Here is a 21009-nt window from a genome sequence, read left to right as displayed (position 1 = left end):
GGAATGATGGCATTAAATGCTGAACTATAGTCGATGAACAGCATCCTGACGTAGGTGTTTGTGCTGTCCAGGTGCACTAAGGCCGTGTTAAGAGCCACTGAGATTGCATTTGCCATTGACCTATTGTGGCGATAGGCAAATTGCAATGGGTCCAGGACCTCACACAATGGTGAGGCAGGATTTCAGTCTAGTCATGACCAACCTCTGAAACCATTTCATCACTGTCAATGTGAGTGCTACTGGGCGATAGTCATTAAGGCAGTCCACATTATTCTTCTTAGGCACTGGAACAATTGTTGCCTTTTTGAAGCAAGGAGATTACTGACATACAACAACTATGTTCACTGTGCAATATTAATTGAGGGGTCAGCATGCAAGATAGACTGACTCTCATCAGTTTTGCTGATATGGTTGACAATGCTCCCAAGACACAAAAACGATTGTATTCCTAATCCTTTTACTTACCATAGAGGGAGAGAGCTGGTAATAGTGATGGGTAAAAGGATGGCAATCAGAGGTACAGATGTAGGGACAGACAAAAGTATAATATATAAAATAATATATATATCAAATACAATATAATGCTGCCCAAATGCAAAGACTTTACTGACTGCGCATAACCTCTTGTAAATAACACCACCAGAAGTGAGATAGAGGATCTGCTCGGTGCTTGCTTATATAACCATGTATTCAAAAAAGCACAAGCTAAAGAATGTGGGGAAACATGGCTAGAAAACAAACTAGTGTATAATCCAGATAAGAAAGCATACACACAGTTAAATTCTAGTACTGATTTAAACGAGCAATTAATGAAGCTGGGAAACTATCTAAAGTAGGTTTATATACTTCTGTGAAGTAATGGTCCAGAACGATATACCATTCTTCAGATCATGTTGAACTAGGATCCACTTTTCTATTTCCATTGTTACCAAAAATCTCAAATTCTTCCAATGTCCACTCCTACATTCTTTGCTTAACACTAACACAAATTATACAACCCAATTATACATTCACTTTACTGGCACTTACAGTATAACAATTCTCAATGTGATGAGTCCTCACATTGTATTTCAGTGTATGAAGTTTTATTACCAGAATTAAAATTAGTTATACAAAACAACATACAAAATGGCATCCTAAAGATATAAATATATTCAGATTTGAAATCTGAAATCTGATTTGTAGTATGACAGAATACCGTGTGCCAGTAAGCTAATTTCACTTTCACACTAGTTTACAAGTAATAACCTTAAGGCTATTTGGGTAGTGGAAATTTGCCTTTCCAGAATTCACAAGATACTACTTAAAATTTGTAATATGAAATCAAATTCACTCTCATGGAATGTGTGTGAAAAGAAGGGAAGAAAATGAATAATTTTCTTTCAACATGAGCAAATGATGAGACATCATATTATGGAAAATCATGACACGGACCACTTTCTAGAAAGTACACCCCCCATCCCTGCCGACTTAATGTAGGGGTTGACTGTATGCAATTTGACAACAAAATATTTGCTATAACATTAACAGGCATTTTCACAATTAAAATGAGTATCATGATGAAACAAACCTGCAGCATAACTTGAGAAGTATCAAGTATATTCTGCTACAGGTTACAGAGTGCAGCTTTCAGATGATTGTTACTCTTGCATCCCTATGACCAGAAAAGTGTTGCCAATTTGTTTCATAATTGCCCTGAGAGAGCAGAACAGGAAGGAGCATTGAGGTTCTCAAAACATCAAAACTTCCAGTTTAATTTTACTGGATTTTAACCAAGGGAGCTTCTGGAGCAGCTTTCAGAAATTTGGGTAACACTATAACAGATGTACTCTATGCTTTGCAAAAGCATTTCCTGAGAGAGGAAATGCACCAGGCTGTCACTTTCCAGAGTTAAATCTGAATGAAAATGTCAATTTTATACCAAAAAGCATGATTTTAAAACACAAAGTTTTAAAAATAAATATTCTTATTAAATTTAAAATAAATCAGAACACAAAATCATGTAAATACAGGAAAAAGGAGAGCTAATTTTCTCACAGCAGGGTGCTCTAAAGATAATTATTGCCAGAATACTTGAGATAAGTTTATTCCATGAGTACTATTCAAAGAACTTTCTATAACCACTGTTGGCCAGAAGGAACTGCATTCTGCAAGTCAGTGAATTTTAATGAATCAAGGACAATGGAAATAAATAGAGCAATTGTCTTTGTTGTTGTCATGAGGTCGAAGGAATGGAGGTTTGTGAAATTGCTCTGCATCCTCCATTTTGTGAAATGGTTTTGCCTGGCTAAATCAATGTTTTAAAGTAGACATGATGATGCTCCAGGTAGTCTACTGGAATCATTTCCAAATAAGAAGTTATTTGTGAGGTGTTCTTTGTTATGATATAACATGCAGGTTTGAGAATAGTAGCGTCTGTGTCTGCCTTAAGTGATTCAAGGTAGTTATTGGTTTGGTAACTGACTTAGAACAAAGAGCCATTGATTACCAGTTGTCACTTGTAGAAGAGAGCAATAAATGGATGCTAGCTTAGCAGGAACATACAAGAAGGTAACAAGTCAGTCAGATGACCTTGAGCCAATGAGATTGTAACACGACATTTGAACTGTTAAGAACTGTTTAAAAGTAAGGAGCTTCAAATGCAAAGCAGCGACAACCTTCCGAAGACCAATCATTGTGGATGTGGAGGACTCTACGTCAAGAGCATAGACTCCTTAGAAGCAAAATCAGAATCAGGTTTATTATCACCAACATGTGTCGTGAAATTTGTTAACAGCAGCAGAAGCACATAATGTAGAAGAAAAATAATAATAGAACATACATAGAATATAGAATAGTACAGCACAGCACAGGTCCTTCAGCCCACAATGTTGTGCGGACCCTTAAACCCTGCCTCCCACATAACCCCCCACCTTAAATTCCTCCATATACCTATCTAGTAGTCTCCCAAATTTCACCAGTGTATCATAGTAAGTAAATCGTTCACAGTATATGAACACTGAATAGATTAAAAATCATGCAAAAACAGAAATAATATGTATTAAAAAAGTGAGGTAGTATTCATGGGTTCAATGACCACTTAGGAATTGGATAGCAGAGGGGAAGAGGCTGTTCTTGAATCGCTGAGTGTGTGCCTTCAGGCTTCTGTACCTCCTTCCTGATGGTAACAATGAGAAAAAGACACATCCTGGCTGCCGGGGTTTCCTTAATGATGAACTCTGCCTTTCTGAGACACCGTTCCCTGAAGATGGGGCTGACTAAATTTACGACCCTCTGCAGTTTCTTCCGGTCCTGTGCAGTAGTCTCCCTCCCTCCACATACTAGACAGTGATGCAGCCTGTCAGAATGCTCTCCATGGTATATCTATCATCTTTGAGTATATTTGTTGACATATCAAATCTCTTCAGACTCCTAATGTATTATAGTTGCTGACTTGCCTTCTTTATAGCTGCATCGATATGGTGGGACCAGGTTAGGCCCTCAAAGATCTTGACGGACAGGACTTGTATTGCTCATTCTTTCTACTTCATATCCCTCCATGAGGATTGGTATGTGTTCCTTCGTCTTACCCGTCCTGAAGTCCAGAATCATCTCTTTTGTCTTACTGAATACCCTTTCCCAGGTATTACCATTTCTATTCTTAAACTATTCATGGAGAATCAGGGAAACTTGGGTATGCACACAGGTATTCAGTTGTGTAAACTCACATGATTTTTAGTTGAGATAATAAAGGTATTTGCCAGTAAATACACATTTTCTCTATGTCTGACTGATCATTATTGTTAAGGGGTAATCCTTGTAAATCCACCAAAAGAACAGATGGAGCCTTGGCTTAAAGAATCCACCGAAAGACAGCACCTTTGTGATTGCAGTAAAGTACCTGGTTAACAAGTTACCTGGTTAAGCAGCTTCACAAACACATAACTGCATGTGTCAGGAATAGCATTTGCATGCTATACATCAAAATGCATCTTGAATAGCTACTCATGTTTGGGGTGGGCCAAGTTGATCTGGCTCAGTACTTTATCGGGATATTTTGCTTAATATTAACCCACATGACCTACTTTCTTGTACAAAATAATGCATGTGCAATGACCATGTTTTTTTTTTAAACACATTTTTCTGCAAATACAAATGGCTGGATGAATGGTGTGACAACAATCTTCCACTCAATGTCAGAAAAACCAAGGAATTGATTGTGGACTTAAGGAAGCGGAGGACAGGAGAACACACACCAGTCCTCCTCAAAAGGTTAGCAGTGGAAAGAGTGAACAGCTTCAATTTCCTGGGTGTCAACATTTCCAATGATCTATCATTGGTCCAACATATTGATGAAATGATGATGAAGGCATGCCAGTGACTATATTTAATTAGGAGTTTGAGGAGATTCTAGCAAATTTCTGTAGGTGTACTGGGGAGAGCATCATCACTGTCTGGTATGGAGGCTTCAATGCACAAAATCAAAAAAGCTGCCGAGGGTTGCAAATCCATCCAGCTCCACCGTGGGTACTAGCCTCCTCACCACTGAGAACATGTACAAAAGGTGATGCCTCAAGAAGGTGGCATCCATCATTAAGGACCCTGAACATCCAGGACATGCTCTCTTCTTCTTACTATCATCAGGGAAAAGGTACTGAGCTTGAAGACACAAACTATGTTTTAGGAACAGCTGCTTTCCCTCCACGATCAGATTTCTGAATGGTCCATGAAACCAATGAATGCTACCTCACTACTTTGCTCCCTTTTTGCACTATTTATTTTTAAGTGCATTTCTTATTATAACTTGGAGCGTTTTTATGTACAGCACAGCATGCTGCTGCAAAACAGTTTTTATGATACAAGTCAGTGATTATTAACCTGATTCTGATAGAGTCACTTTCAGAAACAAATATTCAGGCTCTGATAGAATATGGTTGGATTTTAATTTTGTAATTTTATATCTGAGCACTTCCAGTTCAACATTACATTGGAATGTTAGCAAAATTGATTTGTGTCCAAGCCATGTAACCATATTTGTGTAATATCAACTACTTTTAACTTTAGCAACACACACAAAATGATGAAGGGACTCAGCAGGCCAGGCAGCAACTATGGTAAAGAGTAAACAGTCAACATTTTGGACCAAGACCCTTCATCAGGACAAATGAGTCTTTACTCTTTTCTATAGACATTGCCTGGCCTGCTGAGTTCCTCAAACATTTTATGTGTGCTGGTTTGAATGTTAAGCATCTGCAGATTTTCTTGTGTTTTTGATCACTTTAACTTGACGTAGCTTTCAGCATTGAAGATAATTTCAAGGTAATTGAAAGGGGCATTAGCAGCTTCTGCATTAAGCAACTGAAGGAAATATCAGGAGAAAGGTCTTTCAGGTGGTCAAAACAATACCACAAAGCATAATGGCATAATTGAATAACAAATCTTTGGAAGCCCAGAGGGGTTTCTATCTTAGGCTTATGAAGGAAATTGGTGAGAATACTTGAAATACTCAAGGCTCTATAGGCTTGGGAATCATGCTTTAATTAAAAACTAGGCAAGCCACTCTGCTAGAGTGGAAAGATGATGGAGAGGAGGGGGAAATCAGGGAATTGCAGATCTATTAATTTGACATTGAATGATGGAAAAATATAAGAGACTATAATTACAGACCTTAAAAATTTTCAACTGATCACAGTGAACCAGTATGGATTTGTAAAACTAAGATGGAGTAACCTTTTTGGAGGGGTCTCTTAAGTAGTGGACTGGGAATTGCTATGGATGTTACTTATATGCCATTTTGTAAAGGCAAGGTTAAGAAAGCTGAATCTCATGGAACTGAATTAAAATTGCTGTCTGACACAGAATACAAATATTGACAATATTTGTAATAGCTTCTCATCCCATCATTAAAGTTTTGTATCAGGCTTATCAACACCACAAAAGAGTGCATTAAACAATGCACTCTTAATTAAACAATTAAAATACTATGTTAATTTGCAAAACCACAGCAGAACTGTTTCTTTTAAAGAATGTGAGATCATTCAACTTTGTATACATGCGGAACACAATTCTCCAGGCGTCCGGCTTTTGCATTTTAAAGTATGTTTAGTGGTTCAGGAAGGAGTAGAGCTTTAGAAGACCATGGCTAAGCGAAATCTGGAGGACTTTGAAAAGCCTTTGGCATCACATCTTACAAAGATATAGTGGTTTTGGTAGAATGCAACATAGATTCAGAGGACAAATTATAGGGAAAGATTACATAAACAAAGGCAATGAAACTTGGATGGAAACTTTGCAAAATATAAAAGGAAAATTATATGACAGACAGAAAATGATTCAATTCCTCTGAGGGTATAACTAAAAAATTAAAGGTTCTGAATGATAGGGCACTGAGTTGTGGAGATGAATAAAAAGACTTGGGAATATTGATCCCTTGAAAGTAGCATTATAGGTAGATAAGGTTTTAAAGAAAACTTTTGGTATATTCAGCTTCATAAATCAGGATACTGAGTACAGGAGTTGGGATGCTATTTATAAGATGATGGTGAGGCCAAATTCAGAGTATTGTGTGGAATTCTAGCCACCCACCTACAGGAACGATATTAATACCTTATAGAGTGCAGAGAAAACTTACACATATGTTGCAAGGATTTGAGGATCTGAGTTACAGGGACAAGTTGAATAGGTTAGGATTTTATTCTCCAATGTACAAGAGAATGAGGGGAGAAAGTACGAGAGTTATAGATAGGGAGAATGCATGCAGGCTTTTTCCCTTCAAGTTTGGTGAGACTAGAACTAGAGGTCATTGGTTTAAGGTGAAAGACGAATTATTTAAGGGAAATCTGAGGAGGAACTTTTTCACTCAGAGGGTAGTGCAGGCTGCCAGCAGAAGTGGGTTCATTTGCAAAATTTAACAGAAGTTTGGTTAGGTACATGGATGAGAGATTTATGAAGGGCTATGATCTGGGTACAGATTGACAGAAGTAGGTAGAAAACCAGACTGGCATGGACAAGATAGACCAAAGGGCCTGGTTCCATGTTCTGAAGTAAAAGTCACACATAAGAGAGCTAGTTATCGGGAATAAAAGGAAAAAACGGGTATGTAGTTATGACAGGTTTAAGATGCTAGAATTGAGTATAGAGATGGTAAAAGTTTAAGGGTTGTAAAGACATGGCTATGAATTTCAAAATGAGGATAATTTTGAAAAATAAAACTTTGGGAACTAGTGTTAATTCAAAGAGCTTAGAAGCAATGGATGAACAAGATGTGCAAAATATAGAGAGCTTTGGATTAGCACAAGTGTCTATGGGGGGGGGGGGGGGGAGGAGGAAGAAGCCAATCAGCAAAACACTGGAATAGATAAATCAAAAGATTCAAAAGTATTTTTAGGGTCCTTAGCATATGAACTGAACTTCAAACAATTGTGTTACGTACTCGTGACACATGACAGTGGAGCCCTTGTCATGTGACTGGGGTTGAAGCTGTACTGGACTTGAGGTGATGGTCTTGTGATGGTGGAATGACGTCATTTTCCCGCCAGTAGAGATCATGTGACGGGTTTTTTTTTTTACAGGTTATAAAAGGTAGACCCCACCCTGTGAGGAGGGGCAGTTCGTGGCTGGATTTGCCAGGTTGACTTCATGCCACTGCGTGTTTGAAGTGATGACGCAGTTTAGCTGAAGGATGAAGTTTTTATTTAACGCTAAAGTTTAAAAGGTCATTGCCAGCAGGTTCTTTATGATTCTGTTAGTTCGAAATTAGTGGAGTGAAGATTCGAAGTTGGAAGTTAAAGATCGAGGAGAATCGCTTTCTACGGTGAAACGGGGGCGACCTTTGTTTGATCCTTATTTGGAAGGATTTCGTTGACTATCTTCGTGTTAATCCCTGGGTAACCAGAAAGGATTGAAGGTAGTGGAGAAGGAAAGGTCAGTGCCTTTAAGCCGTTCTGTTTCGTGAATTCTTCGTGGGAAGTTCGATGTCGGGGATCGAAGCAAGCGACGTGAAAGAGAACCTGAATTGTCCTGTAAAGTCTCTCCTTTTAAATGGACTGTGAGCATATCGAACTTTTGGCAATACCACTTTAAAGAACTGTTTTTGGAATATCACTTTACGAACTGTTTGGGCTGCCGCTCAGCAGCTGTTTCCGGTTACGGTAGTGTTTGTTTACTTTTGGGGGGTTTGTTTTCTGTGTTTAATAAACGTGTTGTTTGTTATAAGAAACCCTTGCCGGTCTCATATATTTATTGTTGCCTGAATACGTAACATTAAATATGGGGGCTGCGTCTGGATTGAAACTTTTGAGTTTAAATGCTTGCTGACTTTTAAATCGGTGTTTTGGAAACGGGGATTACTCGGTTCTTTTGTTTGGCTTGTTGTGGTATTCGGCAGCTATGAATATTGATGAGTTTCTGGCTTCGCCAGCTGCGGAGGTGTTGGCGAAGGCGAAAAAAACTGAGGTGTTTGAGATAGCTAGTAGATTGCGACTTAAAGGTATTTTGCAGACTACTTCTAAGGCTGTAATACAGAGGAAAATAGCGTCACACTATGTGGATTCGGGTGTTTTTGATGAATCGATTTTAGAGTCGTTTCCAATAAGTAATCTGGAGATGCAGTTGCAAATCGAACAAATGAAATTGGAGGCGAAACAAAAGCAGAGAGAATTTGCATATGCAATGGAGGAATTAAGGACTGGAAATCAGTCTTCTGGTTCTAAAAAAACGTTTGTTGCTAGTCAAGAAATTAAATTGGTCCCTCCAATTAGTGAACCAGAAGTGGAAAGGTATTTTCAACATTTTGAAACTATTGCTCGGATGTCAGAGTGGCCGAAAGATAAATGGTCAGTGTTGTTACAGAGTGTAATTAAAGGCAAAGCACAAGTTTACACAGCTTTAACAGTTGCGCAAGCACTTGATTATGATATTGTAAAGAGGCATATCTTAAACGCATATGAGTTAGTCCCAGAAGCATATAGGGAAAGATTCAGAAGTTTGAAAAAGTCTGTGGAAAAAACTTATGTGGAATTTGCCTATGATAAAGCTATGTGTTTTGAGAGATGGGTTTCTTCTAAAAATGTAAATGGGGACTATGATACATTGAGAGAGCTGATTTTAATGGAGGAATTTAAAAGAAGCATTCCTGTTGAAGTAAGGACCTACTTAAATGAGAAGGATACTGATAAATTGCAGGACTGTGCTAGATTAGCTGATGAGTATGTTTTGATCCATAAGAACAAATTTCCTCAGGGCAGAATTTTTAAGAGGAAAAATAACACGGAGACTCCAGGTAAATCTGAAATTAAATCGGAGGTTAATGAGAAAGTTGATGAGAAAGGAAAGCCTGTGAAGGAAAGACAGTTTGGTCTTACTTGTAACTATTGTAAGAAGCCTGGCCATGTAATAGCTAACTGTTTCAAATTGAAAAAGAAAGAGAAGGAAGCAGTTCCAGATGCTTGTGTGCAACATACTGAAGCACCTGTAAAGTTACAGGGTTTGATAAACACAAATGAGGCTTTGTTAGAGTCTGACCAAGTTAGAAAGGGATATGATCATTTTGTAACTGAAGGGTTTGTATCCTTGAAGGAAGGATCTACTCTGGTGCCAATAAAAATCCTTAGGGATACTGGTGCTTCTCAATCATTGATGTTAGACAGTGTGTTGAAGTTTAATGAAGAGTCTGATACTGGTGAGGTAAATTACATAAGAGGTGTTGGAAGTGATTTTATGCCTGTACATTTACATAAAGTAAATTTAAAGTCGGGGTTAGTTACTGGATTTGTTAAAGTAGGATTACAGCATAGCTTACCTGTGAAGGGTATTTCTTCATTGTTAGGTAATGACTTGGCAGGTGGACAAGTTTTTCCTGAAGTGCATTTGACAATGGAGTCGAGGGGTGGAGTTTCAAGATGGCGACGTAAACATCTGCCTTTTAGGCGCTCTTCACTTTTCTAACTATAATCACCCTTTAATCAAATCTTTTCGAATTTAATCAAATGAGTTGATATTTTCGATTGACTTTTTTTTCTTTTAAAACTATATTTGATCTAACTTTGCCAAACTTAAAATGGCTACAAGTAAGAAATCGTCTAAGGAGCCTTTATCTATTGATGCAATTTCTAATCTTCTGGACACTAAACTTGTAAGGTTGGAAAGTAAAATGGCAAGTTTGGAAAACACGTTTGCCACGAAAATGTCTGAACTTGAAGGAGCTGTTAAATCGCTTGATACTAAGTTTCAGTCACAGGCAGCGGTTATTCAGCGGCATGAAGATAAGTTGGAGACCCTTGAAAAATTAATTGTTGAAAAAGCATGTACACTTGAGGAGTTGGATAAGAAGGTACAATCGACTCTTAAAGTTGTAAATCAGCATAAGTTTAAAATTTCTGATCTTGAAAATCGATCTCGCAGACAGAATTTGCGTATTATCGGGTTTTCCGAAAAAGTTGAGTCCGGTGATTTAACTGAATTTTTCTCTAATTTACTATGGGAAATTTTCGGTGAAGGTTTGGAAACTAAACCTGTTATTGACCGTGCTCACAGAGTTGCGAGGTTTTCGTCTATGGCTGATAAACCACGAGCGGTGATTGTTCGCCTTCATTATCCTCGTGAGAAAGAGCTTTTAATTCGATTAGCTCGTAAAAAAGGTATGATTCCCTACAAAAACTTTCAATTTCGAATTGTTGAGGATTATTCTTATGAAGTAATGAAAGCCAGAATCGCTTTTAAACCAGTGATGGCAGAGATTCACTCGATTGGACTTAGACAAGCTTTAATGTACCCAGCGAAGCTTAGAATTGTGCTGGACGACAACAGTCAACGATTTTTCAACACTCCGGAAGAAGCGAAGAAATTTGTTGAAGAATTTCGATCTTCTACTGCAACTTGAACTATGTGTTATGTGGAAGATTTTTTGGAGAGAGGATATTTTTCTATTTTAAGTTTTAACCTATGAAGCTGGGTTATAACTTTTTATTTTTTGATCTATGGGTCCGGTTTTTTTTTACTAGCATCATTGTTTATAGATGTTCTTTTTAATTTTGATAATATCCTTTTTTCTTTCTGTTTTGGTTATATACGTTTATATTTTGCAATAATGATTTACCTTTTTTTTTAAGATGTCGTTTCTTTTTCCCGTAAGATTCTGTTTTTTACAAGTATTTATCAGTTTGCCTGTATTCAGATATGGGACGAATGTTTTGGATTTTTGGTTTTTTTTTCTATATATATGTTGTACTGTTTATTATATCCTTTTATTTTTAAATGTTATTTTGTCTTTTAACAGATCGCTGAACTCACATTTGTATTTAATAATATGGCTTTTTCAAAATGGTGTTTCTTCTTCCCATAAGTCTTTGCTTTTGAAACGTCATCTTGCATTTGAATATGGGATTTTTTTTTTTAAAGGTATATTACACTTTTAAATTTTGACGTTTATACTTTTTTTTTATTAATGATTGTTGTATTATATTAGTTTTCTTTTATTCTGATTGATATATATATATATTTTTTTTTGCAACTCTATATCTTAATTTGGGTGTTATATAGTTTTCTTTTAATCTTTTTTTTATAGAGCTGCCATCTTGAAATGGGGGTAATATTAGTATTAGTTTATGCGCCTGCCGCTTGGCTTTTTTTTTGAAGGGTGGGGGGAGGGGGTAGGGATCTTTTTTCACGCTTTTGCTTTTTATTTTTTTGCTTTTAGTTTATGGGCCGACTTTAAACTACTAATATTGTTGAGGTGTCGTGTTCTCCGGTTGCTCCTGAATCAATTTTCCTCCTTCCTGAATTGTGGGTTATGTGTCTTTCTAACCTTTTATGATATACACAATTAATATTGGTATGATGGATAGATCTGTTAACTTTATCTCCTGGAATACTAATGGTTTAAATCATCCGATTAAACGTAAAAAAATATTTAAAGTATTCCATAGACTGAATGCTAATATTATCTTTGCACAGGAGACCCATATCAGGAGGGAGGATAATCAACGTTTTTTTAGGTTCTGGAAGGGTCAACAATTTCATTCGAATTGTACCGCTAAAATTAGGGGTGTGTCTATTTTTATAGATCCCTCAATATCGTTTACTCATCATGAAATTATTTCTGACCCACAGGGTAGATTTTTGTTGATAACTGGCTTACTCTTCCATCGGAAAGTTGTTCTAGTTAATATTTATGCTCCAAATTTTGACTGCCCTGAATTTTTTAAACGTTTATTTACTTCCCTTCCTAATCTGAATGAATATATGTTGATAATGGGTGGAGATTTTAATTGTTGTTTGAATCCTTCAATGGATAGATCTAAACCTATTCGTACTCTTCCGAATAGATCAGCCCTACTTATTAATTCATTTATGGTTGACTCGGGAATTACAGAAATATGGCGGTTTTTGAACCCTAAAGATAAAGAATTTTCATTTTTTTCACATGTATATCATAGCTATTCTAGAATTGACTATTTTCTTATTGATCATCGGTTATTAACGGATGTTATTGATTGTAAATATGATTCTATTACTATTTCGGATCATGCACCTTTGAAGTTATCTATTAAGATTTCGGACTATTCCAATAATACCAGATCTTGGAGACTTAACGCTACTTTGCTTCAAGACCCAGAATTTATTACTTATATAAAACAGCAAATTGACTTGTTCTTTTCTACAAACTGTACTGAAGAAATCGACAGAGGAATACTTTGGGACTCTTTTAAGGCTTTTATTCGTGGTCAAATTATCTCATACTCTGTTGGTAAAAGAAAACAAAGATATTTAGATATTGCTTTATTGGTGGATAAAATCAAGGAAATTGATAAGATTTATTCTGTGACTCCTACCAAAGAACTTTATAAGAAGAGAGTTGAGCTTCAAATGGAACATAGTTTACTATTATCTTCTTCAATTGAAAATCAATTAATTAGGACCAGGGCTCAATTTTATATTCATAGTGACCGTACTGGTAAACTGTTAGCTAATCAATTAAAGGCTATCTCGACTAAGCGACAAATTATTAAAATTCGCAAATCAGACGGTAATTTAACTACTGATCATAAAGAAATTAATAATACCTTTCAAGATTTTTATAAATCTTTATATCATTCAGAATTTGATGGTGACCAGTCCATGATAGATAATTTTTTTAACAATTTGAATATTCCTAAACTGACTGATGAAGACCATAGCCTGTTAGATGCTCCTATTTCTATGGTGGAAATAGGAGAGGCTATCTCATCAATGAATTCAGGGAAAGCTCCTGGTCCTGATGGTTATATAGTAGAATTTTTTAAAACTTTTTCTTCTTTGCTTTCTCCTTGGTTATGTGAAATTTTTAATGATGCGTTTGCTAAGAAGAGATTACCTCAATCTTTTTATGAAGCTAATATTTCTCTAATTCTTAAAAAAGATAAAGATCCTACTTTATGTACATCTTATCGCCCTATATCACTATTAAATGTAGATTCTAAGATTCTTACAAAAATTTTAGCTATTAGATTAGAAAAAGTACTATCTCAGATTATTTCAGAAGATCAAACTGGTTTTATGAGGAATCGGTATTCCTTTTTTAATGTTAGAAAATTGATTAATATAATTCATACTTCACCACCCACAATCCCAGAATGTGTTATTTCATTAGATGCTGAAAAAGCCTTTGATAGAGTTGAATGGATATATTTATTTAATACATTGAGAAATTTTAATTTTAGTCCTAACTTTATATCATGGATTAAATTAATATATCATAAACCTGTCGCTTCTGTTTTTACAAATAACTACAGATCTTCTTTTTTTCAATTATCTCGTGGTACGAGACAAGGCTGTCCCTTAAGTCCTTTATTATTTAATATTGCATTAGAACCTTTAGCAATTGCTATTCGTGAATCTCCTAATATTTTTGGTATTACCCGTAATGAGAAGTTATACAAATTATCTCTTTATGCTGATGATTTGTTGTTATATATTTCTGACCCTGATAGGTCTATTCCTGCTATTTTATCCTTGTTGGTTCAATTTGGTACTTTTTCTGGTTATAAACTAAATTTAGATAAGAGTGAATTATTTCCTTTAAATGCACAAACTTTATTGAGTGATAGGATACCATTTAAAGTTGTTACTGATATCTTTACCTATCTAGGTATAAAAATTACCAAGAAATATAAAGATGTATTTAGACTGAATTTTTTACCTATGCTTCATCAAATTCATCAACTTACTACAAGATGGTCTCCTTTGTTTTTATCATTAATTGGTCGGATTAATGCTGTTAAAATGATGATTTTACCGAAATTTTTATACTTATTTCAAGCCCTACCAGTTTTTATTCCTAAATCTTTTTTTGATAGCATTGATTCAAAAATTTCCTCATTTGTGTGGCAAAATAAAAACCCTAGGTTAAGTAAAAAGCAATTACAAAAATCAAAAAAAGATGGTGGTTTAGCTTTACCCAATTTTAGATTTTATTATTGGGCAAATAATATTCGTAATTTATTGTATTGGAAACTAGATTTGGATTCACCACTGTGCCCACAGTGGGTAAATTTGGAATGTAATGAGGTAAAGGGATATTCTCTATTCTCTGTTCTTGGTTCTTGTCTTCCTGCGGATTTAGTTAAATTTAATAAACAAATATTTAATCCTGTTATTAAACATACATTACGAATTTGGTTTCAATTTCGTAAGTTTTTTAGTTTGAAAAACTTTGTTCTTGATAGCCCTATCTTATTTAATTTCTTTTTCAAACCTTCCTGGACAGATCAAGCTTTTAACATATGGAAAAGGAAAGGTATAAAATGTTTTCGTGATCTTTTTTTTGAAGATACTTTGATGTCATTTGATCAACTTTCCAACAAATTTGAATTACCTAAATCTAATTTTTTCAGATATTTACAAATTAGAAATTTCTTGCGTAAAGTTTTACCATCTTTTCCTAATTCAACTTTGGTGGACATTACAGATTTGATCTTTACCTTAAATCCTTGTCAAAAGGGATTAGTAGCTTTTATTTATAATATGATTATGAAGATACAACCAGAAATATCAGTTAGAATTAAACAAGAATGGGAAAAAGAACTTCAATATAACATATCAACAGATAAATGGGGAAAAATTTTGCAGATGGTTAATTCTTCTTCTATATGTGCTAAACATGCTTTAATACAATTTAAAATTGTACATAGAGCTCATATGTCTAAAGATAAACTTGCTCGATTCTATTCTCATATTAACCCTCAATGTGACAGATGTCATTCAGAAGTGGCCTCATTGACCCATATGTTCTGGTCATGTCCCACTTTACATAATTATTGGAAGGACTTATTTACTACTATTTCCTCAATTTGGAATATAGATTTACAACCTCATTCTATTACTGCAATTTTTGGCATACCAAATGAAGATGGTAATCAGTTTTCCCCTTCAATCAGACGAATGATTGCTTTTGTAACATTAATGGCCAGAAGGTCTATATTACAAAATTGGAAAGAAGTAAATCCTCCTACCACATTTCAATGGCTTTCTCAAACTATTTCTTATCTGAGCTTGGAAAAAATTAGAAGCACTATCTTTGACTCATCAATTAAATTTGAAGAAACTTGGAGACCGTTTATTAGACATTTTCATATGAATTAATTTGGCCTTTTCCAGACCTTTTCTCTGCTTATTCATGTTCAGGTATGGAGTTCCGGAGTTATTTGACACTATCATATACTTGTAAACTGTTATTATTGCCCAGGTTAGTTTAGTTTAGTGTTTTTTTTTATATATTTTTTTTCACATATTTTTAATATTTTTTTTTCTTTTTTAATGGTTATTTTTGTTTTTTTTTCATATAATCATGTGGACTTGATTGATTAAGGTATTCTCTTCTGTTGATGTTTAGTAGGATATTGTTATCTTATTATCAATGTGATTTCAAGTCTATTGTATTCACAACTTACTTATTACTATGTTATTTTTTTGTGTATATATGAAAATCAATAAAAAGATTGAAAAAGAGAAAGACAATGGAGTCAGAGGAACCAGAGTTGAATTCTAACACAGATTCTTCCTGTGTTGTGACTAGAGCTATGGCTAAAAAAATTGATGCGCAGAATGAGGTTGTTATTCAGGACCGTTCAACTCAGGATTCGAGTTTTGAGGATGTGTCAGAGACTTTCTTATCTTCGTTGTTTGAACAAGATTCTGGGAGTAAGTCTGACTATAAAGATTTATCTTTGTCTCGGAAGGAGATGATAACAGAGCAGAATAGAAACTCTGAGATTATAAAATTAAAAGAGCAGGTTTTACTAGATAGTGAAATTGATAAGGTGCCAGTAGGATATTACTTGGAAAAAGGAGTGTTGATGAGGAAGTGGAGATCGCCTACAATTCCTGCAAGTGAGGACTGGAATGTTATTTACCAGGTAGTTGTTCCAAAAGCTTATCGAAATGAGATTTTGACTTTAGCTCATAGTGTGCCTTTAGGTGGACATCAAGGGGTAAGGAAAACTGTGGACAAGATTTTAAAACATTTTTACTGGCCTGGTCTAAGAAAAGATGTGGCGATGTTTTGTAAAACGTGCCATACTTGTCAAATTGTGGGTAAACCAAATCAGGTTACACCAGTAGCTCCATTACAACCTATCCCAGCATTTGGTGAACCATTTTCTAAAGTTATTGTAGATTGTGTTGGTCCATTACCAAAGACAAAAACTGGTTATCAGTATTTGTTGACTATCATGTGTACTTCTTCTAGGTTTCCAGAGGCAGTACCACTTAGGAATATAAAAGCTAAGACTGTGTCAAAGGCCCTTATAAATTTTTTTACTTATTTTGGATTACCTAAGGAGATACAAACTGATCAAGGCAGTAATTTTATGTCTGGATTGTTTCAACAGATAGTTTATAAATTGGGAGCTAAGCAAATCACTTCGTCTGCATACCATCCAGAATCGCAGGGTGCCTTGGAGAGGTTTCATTCTACCCTCAAGAATATGATTAGGACGTTTTGTGTGGAAAATGAAAGTGATTGGAATGAGGGTATAAACTTACTTTTATTTGCAGTAAGGGAGTCGGTACAGGAATCTTTAGGTTTTAGTCCATTTGAACTTGTGTTTGGGCATAGAGTTAGAGGACCTTTAGCTTTGTTGAAAGAACAGTGGATTAATAAGGAAGTACACACTAATTTGTTGGACTATGTGTTGAAATTTAAGGACAGGTTACATAAAGCTTGTAGCTTAGCTAAGGAAAATTTAAAGTTGGTTCAGGAGAAAATGAAGACTTGGTATGATAAAGACGCTAGGATGAGGATGTTTAAGCCTGGAGATAAGGTGTTGGTTCTTTTCCCAGTGCAGACAAATCCTTTACAAGCTAGATTTCATGGTCCTTATGAAATTGTGTCTAAAATCAATGATGTGGATTACGTGGTAAAAACTCCAGATCGTAGAAGGTCAACACAACTTTGCCATATAAATATGTTGAAACCATATTTTGAGAAACAATCTGATACTGTGACTGTTGTGGTTAGTGAGAATGAGTTTGATTTAACTAGGAACATGATAGATGATTCATCTGACTTTCATTCTAAATCCAACATTGTTTCTGTTAGGCTACCAAATTCAACCATTCTGGAAAATATTGATGAAAAATTAGCACATTTACAGTTAGAGCAGAGACAACAGATGAAGGAGTTGATTTTTAAATATAGGGAGTTGTTTCCAGATGTTCCGAGAAGGACTACTATAGCTTCACATGATGTAGATGTTGGGGATGCCAAACCTATTAAACAACATCCATATAGGATGAACATGGAAAAATGTGAACTTGCTGAGAAAGAAATTGAATATATGTTAGAGAATAATATCATTAGACATTCTAACCCGAATTGGAGTTCGCCATGTGTTATGGTGCCAAAGCCAGATGGTAGTATTAGGTTTTGTACGGATTATAGGAAGGTGAATGCTGTAACAAAAACAGATGCATATCCAATTCCTAGAGTAGATGATTGTGTAGATAAAGTTGGAAAGGCAAAGTTCCTTACAAAGATTGATTTATTGAAAGGATATTGGTGTGTTCCATTAACGGACAGAGGTAGAGAGATTTCTGCATTTGTAACTCCATCTGGGTTATATGAGTATAATGTTCTTCCAGTTGGGATGAAGAATGCCCCAGGTACTTTCCAGAGGATGATTAACTTTGTGATTCAGGGATTGAAAGATACTGATGCTTATATTGATGATTTAGTGACAGGAAATGATACTTGGGAAGCACACATTATTGCGATGGAGAAATTGTTTGAAAGGCTTTCAAAAGCTAACTTAACTATTAATTTAGCTAAGAGTGAATTTGGACATGCCACTGTGACTTACCTTGGTTATGTTGTGGGTCAAGGTAAGGTAGCTCCTGTTCAGGCAAAAGTTCAGGCAATTTTAGAGATTCCCACTCCAACGGGGAAAAAAACTCTCAGAAGGTTTTTGGGAATGGTAGGATATTATCGGAAATTTTGTAAGAATTTTGCTAATATTGCCCTTCCATTAACTAACCTTCTGCGGAAGAATGAGAAGTTTGTATGGACGGTGCCTTGTCAAGAAGCATTTGAAAAATTGAAAACAATGATATGTCAACAACTTGTGCTTAAGGCACCTGACTTTGGAAAACCTTTTTCATTGGCTGTGGATGCTAGTGATGAGGCTGCAGGAGCAGTATTAATGCAAAGGAATGAGGGTGATGAGGTTGATCATCCAGTAGCTTACTTTTCTAAGAAGTTTAATGAGCATCAAAGAAATTATTCGACAATAGAGAAAGAATTGTTATCTCTTGCTTTAGCTTTGGAATATTTTGAGGTATATGTTAGTACAACTCAGAAACCACTTATTGTTTACACTGATCATAATCCGTTAGTTTTCCTGAGTAAGATGAAAAACAAAAACAGGAGATTATTAAATTGGAGTTTGATGTTACAAGAGTACAATATTGTGATGACTCATATTAAAGGTAAAGATAATGTGGTTGCTGATTGTCTATCTCGATGTTGAATATACACTGTAATTTTTTTTCTGGAGTGTTTTTTTTTCAATTGTAACACTCCTACTGTATTGTGAGTTATAAGCTGTTATATGATGGTATTGTATATTGAGTATGTTATAAAATTTATACCTTTGTTTTTCTTGTAAGCAATTGTTAAAAATTTTTGTTCTTGTCAGACCAAAAATGTTTTTTTTTTTGGAGGGAGGTGTTACGTACTCGTGACACATGACAGTGGAGCCCTTGTCATGTGACTGGGGTTGAAGCTGTACTGGACTTGAGGTGATGGTCTTGTGATGGTGGAATGACGTCATTTTCCCGCCAGTAGAGATCATGTGACGGGTTTTTTTTTACAGGTTATAAAAGGTAGACCCCACCCTGTGAGGAGGGGCAGTTCGTGGCTGGATTTGCCAGGTTGACTTCATGCCACTGCGTGTTTGAAGTGATGACGCAGTTTAGCTGAAGGATGAAGTTTTTATTTAACGCTAAAGTTTAAAAGGTCATTGCCAGCAGGTTCTTTATGATTCTGTTAGTTCGAAATTAGTGGAGAGTGAAGATTCGAAGTTGGAAGTTAAAGATCGAGGAGAATCGCTTTCTACGGTGAAACGGGGGCGACCTTTGTTTGATCCTTATTTGGAAGGATTTCGTTGACTATCTTCGTGTTAATCCCTGGGTAACCAGAAAGGATTGAAGGTAGTGGAGAAGGAAAGGTCAGTGCCTTTAAGCCGTTCTGTTTCGTGAATTCTTCGTGGGAAGTTCGATGTCGGGGATCGAAGCAAGCGACGTGAAAGAGAACCTAAATCGTCCTGTAAAGTCACTCCTTTTAAATGGACTGTGAGCATATCGAACTTTTGGCAAAACCACTTTAAAGAACTGTTTTTGGAATATCACTTTACTAACTGTTTGGGCTGCCGCTCAGCAGCTGTTTCCGGTTACGGTAGTGTTTGTTTACTTTTGGGGGGTTTGTTTTCTGTGTTTATTAAACGTGTTGTTTGTTATAAGAAACCCTTGCCGATCTCATATATTTATTGTTGCCTGAATACGTAACAATTGTTACAAATGTGGGAGAGTCAGTCTTGAAAGTGGACTAAACAGAAGGGTGAAAGCTTATACCAGGGGCAAATAATATCATGACTGCAAACAATCTCACAGCTTCAAATCACTGATTACTCCAAGTATGACAAGAATGATCCAACAGAATTTATTATAGGTACTAAAGAGAATGACTTTACGCTCACTAATACTCTTGACTTCCCAAAACTTAATAAACCATTTATTTTTCTGTCCAAAAGTTGATCCCCACAAGTTAGATCTTCCATAACATGGGGAACCCCCATATCTTTCAAACTAAATTTCACATCCAACATTAAATTACTTATCTTTTACTTTCTCCTTAACGTAAATTACACTTGTAAAAACATCTGCCAGAAGGCTTAAAATGGATTAAGCTGTATCCTTATTTTTCAAATCAATGTTGAATGAAGCATCAGGAGCACAATGGGATACAGAATGAAGGTACTGCTGAATGTGTGTTCAGCCATACTGGCTGAAAGCCATGGGATTCACAGAACTTCAGTAGATTAATGTGTGTTCTATATTGTGCATGCCGGGTTTTCAAAATAATTGACTCATAATATACCATTTTAACACTAGATAAACAGAGAAAGTTGATGTGAAGCTCTGAAATTTAACACCACTTTGATATTGAAACATGTCAAATGGCCTCAAGACCCAAGTACAAGACATGAAAATCTATTAACTCAGCATTCATTATTAACAGCTCCTAAAAGCTTACACCTCTATACATCTTGGTCCTAATTCTTCACCACTTTAGGCTCTGCTGCAATGCCAGTAATTTGCCAGTGATCTTAGCTAATTATCATTTTAGAACAATTTCACCTCAAAAATAATAGGAACCTTGGAAAAGCAAAAAAAGTTTTCTTAGTCTTTCTTTAACAACTGTTTTTTGTCAACTGTGATGGGCTTTAACACTCCGCTGCATAATCTTTTTGATCCATAAGCCCCTAACTGCAGCTATTG

The 21009-nt window shown here is 35.7% G+C and overlaps 1 protein-coding gene across 1 annotated transcript in view; it reads right to left on the bottom strand.

The window, feature by feature from the left end:
- The window catches only part of clint1a (clathrin interactor 1a), a 199759-nt gene that overhangs the window by 33721 nt on the left and 145029 nt on the right, over positions 1–21009 (bottom strand). The window lies entirely within an intron of this gene.

The sequence above is a fragment of the Hypanus sabinus genome, chromosome 15, assembly GCF_030144855.1.
Source record: "Hypanus sabinus isolate sHypSab1 chromosome 15, sHypSab1.hap1, whole genome shotgun sequence".
NCBI classification, from domain to species: domain Eukaryota; kingdom Metazoa; phylum Chordata; class Chondrichthyes; order Myliobatiformes; family Dasyatidae; genus Hypanus; species Hypanus sabinus.
This window is presented reverse-complemented; position numbering and strand designations above follow the sequence as displayed.